Source organism: Hypanus sabinus, chromosome 5 (assembly GCF_030144855.1).
Source record: "Hypanus sabinus isolate sHypSab1 chromosome 5, sHypSab1.hap1, whole genome shotgun sequence".
Taxonomy (NCBI): Eukaryota; Metazoa; Chordata; class Chondrichthyes; order Myliobatiformes; family Dasyatidae; genus Hypanus; species Hypanus sabinus.
This window is the reverse complement of record NC_082710.1, coordinates 67,925,179-67,940,439: the sequence shown is the minus strand read 5'-3', so window position 1 is coordinate 67,940,439 and position 15,261 is coordinate 67,925,179. Positions and strand designations below refer to the sequence as shown.

At 42.7% G+C, this 15,261-nt stretch overlaps 1 long non-coding RNA gene across 2 annotated transcripts; it reads right to left on the bottom strand.

Annotated features, from left to right (window-relative positions):
* Window positions 1–1,047: 1,047 nt before the first annotated feature.
* On the bottom strand, window positions 1,048–7,111 carry LOC132394221 (uncharacterized). 2 transcript variants are annotated; one of them, XR_009512225.1, is made up of 3 exons: window positions 5,001–7,111; window positions 4,782–4,916; window positions 1,048–4,702 (listed from the first exon to the last, which is right to left on the bottom strand). It is a non-coding gene; the product is annotated as an uncharacterized LOC132394221 (long non-coding RNA). The 2 variants fall into 2 exon arrangements; XR_009512224.1 differs by having other exon boundaries at window positions 1,048–4,916; window positions 5,001–5,215; window positions 5,355–7,111.
* Window positions 7,112–15,261: the final 8,150 nt, after the last annotated feature.

Here is a 15,261-nt window from a genome sequence, read left to right as displayed (position 1 = left end):
TGTAGAGATCTATTTTCACTTTGGCACAATAAAGTCTTTTTCTGTTGTTCGGTGTCAAAAAAGCCAAATTAACTTCCACTGAGATTCAATGTTGTAAAACAATAAAACATGAAACTTTTCTGGGGGTGGGGGGAATGAATACTTTTTATAGTCACTGTGTAGTTTTGATTGATACCAGCAAGTTGTTTCTGTACTTCATCAGCATCATCTTAAACAGGTCTTTGCCATGCAGCTTCACAATATATAGTCTGACTGCAGCACACTGCAAAAGCAGTCCAAAGATTCCACCAAAGCTGCAGGGAGCCACAGAATGTAATAGAGTGAAATGCTGTGAATGCTCAACAAGTCAGGCAGCAAGTAGAGCTATTGGATGCTGGAATCTGGAGCAACAAGTAACCTACTGGAGGAACTCAGCAGGTCAAGTTGAAACTTTGCATTAGCACTGAGAAAGGAGAAGCGAGACATTTTCAAAACAGAAAGGCAGCTCGGCACGGGCAGACATGTCCCATTCACAGATACTGGATGGTCTTCAAAATGATTTTGGCATCTTTGATTTTGCTTCAGATCTCTGGCAAATTATTATTGTTTGTTCATTTTTGTTATTTCAGTACACAAACTGCATTTTCAATGAACCCTTAAAATTGCAAATATCCTCTAATTGCAGAAGAGGTCACAGAGTGAGTGCCCCCTCATTGGACATGTCTATCTTTGTAATAGGCAGTGGTTGGTTCAACTGGATCTGGATGTTGATGGCTGGACCAATGTTAATTGCCTCTTCTGAGCTGCCATATAAGAAGAACAGCCCAAAGGTGTTGTAGTAATAGAGTCAAATATCAAACAAATTGGGAAAGATGCATGATTCCTACCTGCCTGCAGCCCACTGTTAATCCTGAACATAGAGCAACCTAAGGAATAGCTCTAGTCGAGAAACTCTTCACTGAAAACAGTTGTGTCTTCTTACAGATCCGCGCAGAAAGACAGGAAACCCCATTCTTGTTTGCAGTCAATTTAAAATTTATTGCAGTTGACACTGGTCAGACCTTAAGACAAGGATGAAATTGTATTTTTAAATTCATAGATAAATTTAATTATTATTTTGAACATGGAGTCGCTGTAAAAATACACTGTTATGATCCAGTTTACCTTCCATAATTAACTGTCTGCCCACAAACTGTAGGTGTAAGTTGTACAAAGTGGCAGAAGCTTATAAATCGCAATGTCCAACCAGTGCATAGCAGAATCAATGCAGCAATGGATGCTGAACTAATCTGTAATTGGTCGCAGTTGATGATATCTCAGCTCTCACATCATTGTCTCTCCCTGTTATGTTTTGTAACTTCAAAACAAAAAACAATCAAAATAAAAATGAGAGTCCAAAATGTGAGTCTGACTTGGTTTTTACTTTAAGTGAGGCAAGCACATATCACATGGTGGCGTGATGATGTATGCCATTTACATACTTTTACAAATAATTTGCAATGCATTATGTAAACAACAAAGAATGCTTAATCAAACAATACATTTACAATATTACTCAAATATTACTGAGGTATTAAACACACAACACTTCTTCCTGCTTAGCTATAAGCTCCAACTTAATAAGGAATGCATCTCAATTAATATACATATACTATAAATACCATATACTATATAATACAACTACTATATAGACACTCTGAGAGCATAGTAACCATTAAATTGTCCTGTTCAGGCCTAAAGACTTAATTGCTGTGGAGGATTTTTCACTCTTGTGGGATAATGTGTTTCCTGATGAGGGAGGCCAGTCCACTTGGCAGCCAAAGTGTGTGGCTGTGAAAACAACCTCAGATTCTGGGACCTCCTCATGGTGGTTGTAGGAGTTGACCCTGAGACTGCAGGAAGTGGCTCTGAAAGCTCTCAACACCTTTCTTCTCCATTCCTCAGCTTTTCTCTCTGGATCTACTTCGATCCTTGCTTCTTTCCTGGTGCCAACTTCTATATCTCTCTTTATCTCTTCTTTCTAGGATGTATATCATGATCTTGAGAAGGACTATTTAGTTCACTGGAGTATTCTCTTATCAATCCTTCTATTGTTCCTTTATGATGTGATCTCTCCTCTTGGTTTCCTTGTCCTCAACATCACCTGATGAATCCTGTTTCTCTATCTCCATTGACTCTTTTCTTTTTGGCCATCTGTTCATCCAGCTGGGCTTTGGTCTTTGCATCTACTTTTACAAGCAGATTTTTGTCTTCCACTTGAAGTTCATGCAATAACCTCAATGCACACAGAGTAGATTCTGGTTCTTTATACTCACAGAAGCTGAATGCTTGCAACTTTCCCAAAGCTCCTTGAGTTCTCTTCCAGCTTAAAACCAAGCCACATTTCACAAGTAACTGCCTGATTAACATATCAGAAGCTTTCTCAGATATGTTGCTGACAAAAACTGCTCTAGTCAGACCATTGCTTTCTTCACTTTCACGATTCCTTTGAGCAGCATAGTCCTTCCTTGGTCCAATATGCTTTTCAACCAAGGGCACAGAGGTTGGTACCAACAACTTTTTGCCCCTTGTTGGACAATGAGTCATGGTTTATGGCAAGCAGACAGTTATGATATCATCCAGTACCTTTCTTAATTTGCTTTCAGTGGACTCTTTTAGATGTGGCATGGTGGATGGATCTCCGATCAAGTTGCAGTCGTCTCAGCCAATCACACCCAGTTATGCTGGCCCTCTTGTTTTTACCACAGACAAGCCCAATGTGTCTTGCTGCTTGTTCCACTTCACTGTTACAAATCCCATTCCTACAGGAGTTATCTTTTCTCCAGTATAAGTTTTTAGCTGGCTATCTGCAGGTTTCAATTTAATAACATCAAAATACCTTTCAAACTAATTTTGTGGAATGACTGAAACAGCTGAACCAGTGTCCAATTCCATTTTAATTAATTTGCCATTCACTTCTGTGTAAGCCATATTGCTTATCTATTGTTAGTTTTCACATTATACATCTCAAGGCTTCTCAGTCCTGTATTACTCTCATCATTATCAGATTTTTCATCAACATCATGCAGATTAGTGTTCTGAAACTGAAACTTGACTTTTTAGCTTTTTCTCTTCCTTGTGCAGTCCATTTAGTTTTGTTTGCCTGGCATGCTCTTTGTCTGCCTCCTGCTTTGTTGCATTTTCAGCAAGTTTCACCTTTAACTCTGCATTGATATAATGTGTGTGAACCCTTGCATAATGGTAACACAATTTGTTTAGCCAGGCCAGTTCTGTTCAGACATTGTAATTTTGTTCAGACTCATTTTCATCCCTGACTACAACTTAATTGTGTCCATATCTGCAGTTTCCATTAATACAGCTATTTCAACTGCTCTCTTAAGGGTAGGTTGTGGTTCAGTTAGGAGCTGTTTCTGAATGTTTTCTTGTAAGATTCCACATACTTAAACAATTTCTCAGTGCATCATTAAGCCCATTTCCGAACTGACAATGTTCAGATAATTTCTTCAGTTCAGCTATGTATGATGAAATGGACTCCACTTCCTTTTGAATCTGCTTATGAAACTTAAAGAGTTCTTCAATCAACGATGCTTTCGGTCCTAAATATTTTTGCATTACTTTCACGATGTCAGCAAAGCTCATTTCAACTGGTTTGGTTGGACTAGTTAAATTTCTAAGCAAACTGTGTGCCTTTAAATCTATTGCACTCACTAAAGCTGTCACTCATTCCTCATTGGCTGTTTCATTTGCTTTAAAATACCACATGCTCTGTTCAGTATTCATATTCCAGTTATTTTTTGAGTAATCAAATGTGTCAATCTTTCTGATGCAGCCAACCATTTCAGCACTTTTTATGATTATTATTACTTGATAGCCACTGTTTATGAACCCATGAATTCTTCCATTTTCTGCCTTTTTTCACTCGATTGTCATTCCTTTTGGGAAGAAAGTGTGCTGCTTTGAAGAAAAAAAGCATGCTGTGTTTTTTTTAAACTTGACCGTTTCTTGCCATATTTTTTAAAAACTCAAATTTTTCACTGCACTTCAACAGGTAGGTAGTCAAAATGGGTTTATTTTAAAAATTACCTCAATGCCACTGTATATTTTGTAACTTCAAAACATAAAACTAATCAAAATAAAAATAAGAGAGGCTGGAATGCAAGTTTAACTTGGTTTTTACCTTAAATGAGGCATGCACTTATGATGTGGTAGTGTGATGATGTATGTCATTTACATACTTTTACAACAAAGAATGTTTAATTTATCAGTATATTTACAACATTACTCAAATATTACTGAAATATTAAATACACAACACTGCCCTTCTACACTGTCTTAAAATTCTCAGCTGTCTTGTCTGACATCCAGCACTAAATCAATAGGTCATTTCACCTAAATACTGGAACAATGAACGCCATTTGTCTCCACCGCCAAGTTCTACAATATTTCTTAGTTATTGACATGATCCCTGACAAGTCCAAGGGTGAAGCACACTGTTTGTAACAGCGATGTCTACTTGACCAGGAAATGAACTGATGAGCACATGAATGGCTCCATCTGAAGGCGATCACACCCTATCCTACCTCCACTGCCCGGCTCTACGGCTTCAGTTCTTCAGCTGAAACTCTCATCCACATCTTTATTGCCAGGCTTGATTTGGCTGGCCATCTTTCTTCCAGCGTCAAATGTTTTAGGATTTGGATAGAGTATCGGCCACGTGTGACACCTGGAATGAACAGTTTTCCCTTAGATATTGTAACATCTGTATATCATCAGTAAGTAACTGAGTCTGATACAAGGCCTACATTTATAAACTTCAAGTGCTGCTCCTCGTCCCATATTTGTAAGGAATGTACTGTTGTTTATATAGCACCTCATTTAGACATTCTTCTGAGCTAAGTTAAGTATTGTTGAAGAGTAGACACAGTTGAAATGCAGGCCTAGAACACAGTAAAAGAATAAATTGAGCTAATCATCATTACATGCAATATCACTTGATGTTAGTAGAATGTGTAAACCCTGACCTCCAGCCTTCAGGAGAAGTTGCCTGCACTGCCTTTAGAAGATGACATGGAATTTGTAGCAATTCACCTCAGTGCCTCTGAAGAGCTGTGTTGAGCTGGGCTGTCTGCTCAGTGCTGTTGAAGTTTTAGTTTTCTTAGAGAGAGATCATGCTTGTGTTTGTAACCCAGACTTCCTCTGCATTTGTTTGCATCATGGCTGCTGCATTGAACCTAAGCTAACAGGAAAGGAATGGAGGGTTATTGGCTGAGTGCAGGTTGGTGTGCCTAGGTGAGAGTAACCGTTCGGCACGGACTAGAAGGGCCGAGATGGCCTGTTTCCGTGCTGTAATTGTTATATGGTTATATTACTCCCACCTCTTATCTTTCTTTTAATCCATAGACTTTCATTCTTGCCTCTCTCATCTGCAGGAGAACACAGAACATCAGGAGCAGTGGGTTCACTGCCAGGGGCTGTGTGTCTGGAGATCTGAGCCTTTCTGGGGCTGATTCTCTGGGCATACTCGGAAAAAACAACAGAACAGACTTCTAACATCATAAATCAGCAAGTTGGTTTGCTATGTCTCACCTCTTTTTCCTTTATTAGGGAGAGGGGGAGAGCCTGTGGTATGTCGAACACTGGGTGAATGAGTAGTCTTTGGAGTACTGGGTCTTTATTGATGCTTTGAGTGCTTGGTGGGGGGGTGCCAATGTTTTTTTGCTGGTCAGGGAGGGGAGTGTCATTGCCCTATTGCTGCTTTGTGAGGGGGGGAACTGGGGGGGGGCTTTGGGGTTACAACGTTTAACTGTCCTTCATTCTTTGAGGCACACCTCTGTTTTTGCGGATGTTTGTAAATAAAAAGAATTTCAGGATGTATATTGTATACATTTCTCTGACTTTAAATGTACCCATTGAATCTATTGAATCCTGTTATCTAATTGTGTCAGCTTTCATTTCCTCTCAGTCTTGGTTGTATTTGTTTAGATCAGACTCTATCCCAGTCCAATATTTCTCTTTGGCTTCCACTCCATTCTCCAATGTACCAGTTAAAGAAGGCTGTGAGTTAAATGCATTCACTGCAATCCCCTTCCTTCCAACCATACCTCAGTCTACATCTGCACGTTCTTCCCACTGTAAGTTAATTACCAGCTTCCTCGTCTGTGGTTCCCCAGTAGTCATTTTATCTCTGCATCTGTTGCTTCGCTCAAACGACCCTCATTTATTTATTAGTGGGACCAGGACATTAATTACAAGACCAGTGTTTACTGCCCATTTTAAATTTCCCCTGAGAAGGTGATGCTAAGCCTTGAGGGGAACCTACAAATGATGGCAGTCCCACATGCTGCTTGTACTCGTCTCTCCAGGAGATAAATGTTCTGTTTAAAATGCTGGAGGAACTCAGCTGGTCCAGTGGCATACACGGAAAGGAATAAGCAGTTGATGCTTTGAGCAATGTCCCTTCATCACGACTGAAAAGGAAACGGTAAGAAGGGTGACAGGGTGGAGATATGTCTCTACCAAAGGAGGTTTAAAGTGCTGCTTCCCTCCACTAGCCTGCAGGTCACTCTTGGGCAGGGTGTGGCAAGGTGAAGGCATGGAAGCTGGTGGTGGTCAGTCGTATGAGCAGCTGGTGCAGATCACAAGTCCTGGTTATGTGAGAATTGATGCCAGGCAGACAATCTCTGAAGAGTATTCATAATGGCTGGGATGACCCGTATCGTAAAGACTCTGCTCAGAAAAAGGCAAATGATAAACCACTTCTGTAGAAAAAATTGCCAAGAACATTAACAGTCATGAAAAGAGCATGATCACCATCGTCATAATGAACGAACAAAGAAGCCAGAATAAAAAGGTGGCTGGAGGAGAAAGATACAACCTAGAAGGGGATAAATGAGGCCAGGTGAAGGGGAAGGTAGGTGGGTGGGAGAGGGGGGGATATATCAGAAGTTGTGAGGAGATCAGTGGAAAAGGTAAAGGGCTGAAGAAAGAATCTTTTAGGAGAAGAGAGGACCAAAGGAGAAATGGAAGGAGGGGGGAACCATGGAGACGTGATAGGCAAGAGAGATGACAAGAAGTAAGAGGTGAGCCAGAGTGTGCGGGGGGGGGGGGAGTTATCAACAGTTAGAAAAATGGATGTGATGTTCATGTCATCAGGTTGGAGGCTATCCAGTTGGAATATGAGATGCTGTTCTTCCAACCTGAGTAATGCGTGATGAAATGTCTGCAAGCTGATTAGCAAGCTCGGTGACCACTGCAACACTGAACAATTATAATTTCTTTACTTAATATTTATCTATCCTGAACAGCTTCAGCGGAGGGAGAGGCTGAATGAGGGGGTCCAGAGGAAGTCCATGACAATGATCCTGGGAATGGAAGAGTTAATGTATGAGGAGTGTTTGATGGCTCTGGGCCTGTACTCACTGGAATTTAAAAGAATGAGGGGCAGAATGTCATTGAAACCTATCAAATATTGAAAGACCTAAATAGAGTGGATGTGGGGAAGATGTTTCCTATGGTGGGGGAGTCTAGGACAGAGGGCACGGCCACAGAATACATGGGTGCCAACAGAGATGGGGAGGAACTTCTTTAGCCAGAGAGTGGTGAATCTGTGGACTTCATTGTCACATTTGGCCAAGTCATTGAGTCTATTCAAAATGGAGGTTGATAGGCTCTTGGTTAGTCTGGGCATCAAAGATTACAGGGAGAAGGCAGGAGAATGGGGTTGAGAGGGATAGTAAATCAGAGCAGACTTGATGGGCTGGAAGGCCTAATTCTGCTCCTTTGTTTTATGGTCTTATTTAATATGTACTTGCTTTGACTGCTGAGATTCTTCTGCCTGATGTCCTGCGGTTTCAGCCAGAACCCCGGCCAAAGGCAGTTGCTCTTGTGCAGGGTAGATGAAGATTGAGGAAGTAGCTCAGGCTCTGGCTGAGGAGAAGCAGTGGTGAGTGGCTGGCCGGTGGGTGAGAGGTTCCCTACGCCAACAATCCAGCAGTAATCAATATGGATCCTCATCGTTGCTACAGAGTTAAAAATGTGAAGTGCCCTCTGTTACCCTCTGGGTAACCTGGTAATATAGCCACGAAGTTCAACATTGGGAGGTATCACACTGCCTACTGTTCCCCCTTTCTTACTGCCCTGGTGGCTTCACACTGCTCCATCAGTGTTTCTTTGCTGTTTCCGTGTTCCTCACTCTCTGCTCTGTATTTGCTACCCCATCGTTGCCTTTGGCTCACTCACAGCAGCTCCCTCACTCGTGCCTCCTCCTGTTTCCTGTCTCTTCACTATAACTACTCTTCCCTCCCTTGCTCTGTGGCTCCCTCATCGTTATCTTCACTCCTCACTCCCACCGGCTCTGATGCCGATCACCGCTGCCCCTCACTGTCTCTGCTGTGACTGTTTATTTGCTGACACAGACGGCCACTCCGTCTCCTTGGTTCAGCACAATCATCTCCAGCTTCTTGCTCTTCACTGTCTCTGGTAATCCCTATTTCTTTCCTTCTTCAAACAAAATGAACTACGTATAAAAGCAGTATATAGGAAATACAATATATTCAATACGTCTTTCTTTACATTTCCTAGAGTCATCAAATTAATACATTTGTTGTGTTGTTAAATCATTCGATTAATACATTTGATTAACAAAACACCAGTGGCACTCTGTGAACAGTGCATCGGTTTGAGGGATTGTTACACAGAATGCAGCCCCTCAGTGTCCAGGGGCGGCAGCACCTTAGATTGCGGTCCTTTCTCACAGAGTCACCCGTTGTCCCTTATTACATTCTCCATGTGAGACATTGCATTTGCTTAAAGAGTTCGCAATCTACTGGAAGACCAGGTTCCAGGCAGATCAAGGTGTGTCTTTTACAAAGTCAACGATCTCCTAAAAACAGTTGCCATTTGTCCAGTGTGTGTCCCTAGGAACAGCCACAGACCAGGAACTCTGTTGTGCGTTTGCTCAAGATGGACCTTTTCCACAAAGGCACTGTCTACAAAGAGGTGCACAATTAGCTCATTTTTATTATGACCATCTTGAGGGCAGCATGTACTGGAAGTGAGACTCCGGCTGTGTCACATGATGAGGAGGGACACTCGCACTGCACACTAGTGAGGCCTTTGCTGAGGTAGTGAGATACTGTGCTCAGGAAACCACCTCACAGGTTCCATGGTGACCTTCTCCTGTTGGATCTCCAGGACATTCTGTGCCAATCACTGCCTGATAGACTTGTTGTCAGAAGTACTTTTCTGCAGAAAATTTCTACAGAGGATAGGTAGTGGGATTAATTCAACAGAATAGAATACTGCATTGCAAAAAATCGAGGTTCTTCCTTCACGACAGGCGGTGTCCCTTTGTGACACTTGGTGACTGTGTGCTTCAGTCCCATACGCTGCCTGATGCAGCCACACACAGAGGACTACCTTCAGGACAAGGGCATATCTTGGGTATGCTTTTACCCCTCAGTCTCTGAATAGTTATCCATCACAACCCAAAAGGTTCTTGCATGCCATTAAGAAGGAACTCAGCTCCCACAGTTCCATTTCTTGTTGTACCTTGGCCATCTGCTCCACCCCAGATCCCCAACATCTTCAAGTAGTGGGTGAAGGGAACAGAGATCATTCGGGCCTTTTGCCAAAGACACAGTCTTTTTCGTCCTGCTGCTGAAACTGGTGACTGCAGACTGACTACAGGTCCGGGCAGAAGATGATAACATTGTATTTGTACAAGGGGAGCATGTTCTGAGTGTTCATTCCCCGCTCCACTTGTAGACAATGACATTGTGGAACAACACAAGGCTGTCTGAGATTTTGCCAGGGTGGATCAGCTGTCCTTGAACACTTGATCCAATTGGCAGCAACCTTGGACATTGAACAATGATATGGGTGGCCAGTCTCTCTCTCTCCTTCTGCTGGTAGTTGAGTGTTGATGACCTTCCTTGAGGATTCTGGTGTGCTGTAGTCTGGAAGAATAACACTGTATGCTTCCATCAGGCCAGGGCCCATCCACATCCCACACACCAGTCAAATCCAGGAGATTTATTCCTCTCATGGGCTAGGGTGGAGCCTACGAGATCCTCCAGGATCAGTGACTGGTCCAAACTCTCCCACTTGCTATCATCTAAGTCCCCAGTTGAGAGATCATGGATTTCCCGAGCCTGTGCTGTCTGTGGCCTTTCTGTCATATAGACTGATGCTGAAGGATCTGCAGATCTGCTTATTATGCTACGAGGATGTTACTGAGACAGCCTCTTCCATAAGGTTCAGGATCACAGGGCTTCTCCGGTGAACCTTTTGGAGCAGAGTTCATCCTGTTGCCTTCTTTCTGTCTCATATAGTCTTTCTCATTTTACCTGCAACCACAGTGACTCCCTTGCTCTTTTTAAAGCTTCCTTCTTGTTGACCAGGGGAAAAACAATACAATCAATAATTGAATGGAAACTCGTCATTCTATGCTGAGTTCTAGTTTACAACATCCTGACTGGACTATTCATGTAAAACCCTTCCACCTGACCAAGCAACAATGAATAGTGAAGCATTAATAACGTGTAGAGCCATCAGACTTGGCTAGATAGAAACACTGAGCTGAGCAACGTTACAGCAGAATGTTCAAATGTAAAAACTGGCCTTGCCCTGAGCTGGTCTCTGAGATTAGTGCCATTCCTTTCTCTTTCTCCCTACTTTTTTTTCCTCTTGCCAAGACTTTATCCCATTCTCTTTGGTAGATTAGCAGTGAATCTGCTTCTACTGGTCTACCATCAGTATAACTTCTGTTTATATATCAATAAGCTGTGTCTCAAATGGTGAGAAAGTTCAAGCCAAACTTCTAATGTTCCATTAATTCAGTGAAAGCCTGATTTAACCAAAGGGATTGGAGATCAACAATAACAAAAAGACTTTTAAATGTTTTCAACATAAGAAGAGAGTCCGGGCAGAAATGACTTGTCACAATCTGTTCAGAAGAAACTTTTTATGACTAGCAGTCATTTTTGGAGAGACAAGTGACGGGGTTTTCTCTTCTCCAAAGTTTACGGTGCAGCTTTGGTTTTGATTCTTACCTTTGCAAGTATGAAGAGTTCCTTCTTCTGGGAAAATGAACCAAAACTTCCCCTGCATCGGGCAGCCATTTTAGGGAAGTGTCAACTCCTATTCCAATATGTCCTTCAGCTCCTGAGGAGATCGGCATCTCCAGTTGACTAAAATCTTAATGTGTATGTATTTCAAACAAATGTCTATATTTCAAACCATATGGTCAATATAAACAGACATTGCTGCACTGCAGCAGATTTCCTGGGTTCCTGAAAATATGAACTGACTAGGAGTGTGGGACCTTCAGATCAGCCTGGTTTGTTTTGGTTGTCATAGCAACAGTTTCTGAATCACTCACTTGCCGCAGTATGTCACCACTGTAGTGAGTCAAATCCAGCCAAAATCTCTTTGCCTGCTACTTTCAACCAATATTAATTAACACTGAGGTAAACAATGAAAGCTTGTTTTAGCTAAAATTAACTCTATATTTTAAGTACCATGAGATATTTTAAGAAGGCACTGTGCACTGGAGTGCTGGGTAATCAGGCCATGTTTGTAGTGGCGGGGAGGGTGAGAGGGGATTTGGGAGAAAAGAAAGGTAAATAAAGACTTTCAGCCCAAGGAGGTTTGGCTTGTCACTGAATACAACGATCTACAGATTTACTGTTGAAAGCATCCTGACTAATTGCATCAGTAATTGGAATGGAGAGGAATGTAAGGAGCTACAGGGAATAGTGAGCTTTGCCCTGAACATCAGAGACCAGTGGTAGTATCTACAGGAGACATCGTGTCAAGGGGGCAACATCCATCATTAAATATCGTCCCATCCAGGCCACGCCAGCTTCTTGCAGCTGCCTTCGGCAGAAGGTACAAGAGCCAAAAGTTCCACACCATCAATCCAAAACAGCTACTTCCCTTCAACCACGCAGTTCTTGAACCAACCAACATAACCCTGTTCATGGAACAGTACAGCTCTTACGGCCCACAATGTTGTGCCGACGTTCTAATCTACTCCAAGATCAATCTAATGTTTCACTTCTGAATAGGCTTCCATTTCTCTTGCATCCATGTGGCTATCTTTTGAGTCTCTTAAATGCCCCGAATGTATCTGCCTCTACTAACAACTCTGGCAGGGCATTCCACACACCTTCCACTCTCTGTGTAAAAACCTACCTCTGACATCCCCTCTAATACTTTCTTAAAGCCATCTCATAGCTATTTCTGCTCTGGGAAAAAGGCACTGGCTGTCTACCCTATCAACTTCTCTTATACACCTCCGCCAAGTTAGGTCTCACCTTCCTTTGCTGCAAAGAGAAGCCTAGCTCCCTGAAACTATCCTCATAAAGATATGATTTCTAATCCAGGCAGCATCCTGGTAAATCTCCTCTGCACCCCCTCTACAGCTTCCACATCCTTCCTATAATGAGGTGACCAGAAATGAACACAATACTCCGTGTGGTCTAACCAAATTTTTATAGAGTTGCAACATTACCTCACGGCCCTTAAACTCAATTCCCAAACTTAATCACCCTATCAACTTGCGCATCAACTTTGCCTGCCGACACAACAGGTCAACAGCAGTGGCCATTTCATTGACTCCTCACTCCGTTCAGGAACACCTGGACAGTGAAGATGCATACATCAGGATGCTCTTCATTAACTACAGCTCAGCATTCTATACTATACTCCCCTCAAGATTAATCAACAAGCTCCAAGACAAGGGTCTGATACTCCTTGTCCAACGGGATCCTCGATTTCCTCACTCGCAGACCCCAGTCAATATAGATCAGCAACAACATTTTCTCCACAACCCCCATCAGTACATTGAGCTGTGTGCTTACCCCCTGCTTTAACCAAGAGGACATGACATGAGTTGAGAGTTAGGCGGCGAAAGTTTAAGGGTAACACGAAGGGGAGTTTCTTTACTCAGAGAGTGGTAGCTGTGTGGAATGAGCTTCCAGTAGAAGTGGTAGAGGCAGGTTCGGTATTGTCATTTAAAGTAAAATTGGATAGGTATATGGACAGGAAAGGAATGGAGGGTTATGGGCTGAGTGCGGGTCAGTGGGACTAGGTGAGAGTAAGCGTTTGGCACGGACTAGAAGGGCAGAGATGGCCTGTTTCCATGCTGTGATTGTTATATGGTTATATGGTTTACTCAGTTTATACCTTTGGCTCTGAGGCAAATGCCATATTTAAGTTTGCTGACAACACCATTGGCCAAATCAAAGGTGGTGATAAATCAGCATATTGGAGGCAGATTAAGAATCTGGTTGAATGGTGGCACAACAACAACCTTTCACTCAATGTCAGCAAAAACAAGAAGCTGATTAAGGAAGAAACTAGGAGCCATGAGCCAGTGCTCATGAGGGAATTAGGGGTGAAGAGGGTCAGTCATTTTTAAATTTCTTGGTATTATCACTTATGAAGATCTGATCTGGGGCCAGCACATAAATACCGATGCAAAGGAGGCATGGCAGTGCCTCTATTTTGTTAGAAGTTTGTGCAGATTTGGCATGCCATCTAAAACACTGACGAATGTCTTTAGGTGCACAGTGGAGAGGATCCTGACTGGCTGCACCGTGGCCTGGTGTGGAAACACCAATGCCCAGGGATGGAAAAGCCTACAGAAAGTGTAGGATGAAGCCCAGTCCATCTCAGGAAAAGGGCTTCCCACCACTGAGCACGTCGACAAGGAACAAGAAAGCAGTATCCATCATCAAAGACACACACTCTGCTGCCATTGGGAAGGAGGAACAAGAGCCTCAGGTCCCAAAACACCAAGTTCAGGAACAGATTTTACCTTCAACCATCAGGCTCCTGAGCCAGGGTGGAGAACTTCACTCACATCAACACTGAACTGATTCCACAACCTACAGACTCACTTTCAATGACTCCACAACTTATCTTCTCAGCATAATTTATTTACTTATTTAGTTATTATTTTTTGTATTTGCAGTTTGTCCTCTTGCACGTTGCTTGTTTGTCAGCCTTTGTGTGCAGTTTTTCATTGATTCTATTGTTCTACTCTGAATACCTGCAAGAAAATGAAACTCAGGGTTGCATTTGGTGACATATACATACTTTTATAATAAATTTGCTTTTAACTTTGAACTCTGACGAATCTTTGTACACGGAACCCAAAATTCCTCTGTTTTCCACACTGCCAAGAATCCTGTAATTAACCCTACAACAGGCTAGAGGAACTGCTGAGTTCCTCCAGCGTGTTGTACGTGTTGCTTTAACCACAGCATCTGCAGTTTACTTTGTGTGTTCTGTAATCAACCCTCAAGTTTGACCTTTCAAATGAATCACTTCATAATTTTCCAAATTGAACTCCACTTCCCAGCCCAGCTCTGCATCCTATCAATGTCCCATTGTAACCTAAGACAATCTTCCACACTATCCACAACTCCACAAACCTTCGTGTCATCTGAAAACTGATTAACCTCACCTCCTCATCCAAGTCATTTATAACAATCACAAAGAGCAGGGATCCCAGAACAGACCACTGTGAAACACCACTGCCCACTGACCTCCAGGCAGAATAAGCTCCATTTACAACCACGCTCTGCCTTCTGTGGGCAAGCCAATTCTCAATCTACACAGCCAGGATTTCCCGGATCCCATGCCTCCCGACTTTCTGAATGAGCCTACCACAGGGAATCTTGCTGAACACCCTCTATAATCCCCATACCTTGGACCTTTGACCTATACATCACATCCACTGCTCTACCTTCATCAGCTGTCTTTGGCATTTCCACAACATAGGACCCTGGTCAGACCCCACTTGGAGTACTGTGCTCAGTTCTGGTCACCTCACTACAGGAAGGATGTGGAAACCATAGAAAGGGTGCAGAGGAGATTTACAAGGATGTTGCTGGATTGGGGAGCATGCCTTATGAGAACAGGTTGAGTGAATTTGGCCTTTTCTCCTTGGAGCAACGGAGGATGAGAGGTGACCTGATAGAGGTGTATAAGATAATGAGAGGCATTGATCGTGTGGATAGTCAGAGGCTTTTACCCAGGGTTGAAATGGCTAGAATGAGAGGGCATAGTTTTAAGGTGTTTGGAAGCAGGTACAGAGGAGATGTCAGGGGTAAGTTTTTTTTTACGCAGAGAGTGGTGAATGCGTGGAATGAGCTGCTGGCAACTGTGGTGGAGACAGAAATGATAGGGTCTTTTAAGAGACTCCTGGATGGCTACATGGAGCTTAGAAAAATAGAGGGCTATGGGTAAAGCCTAGGTAGTCCTAAGGTCGGG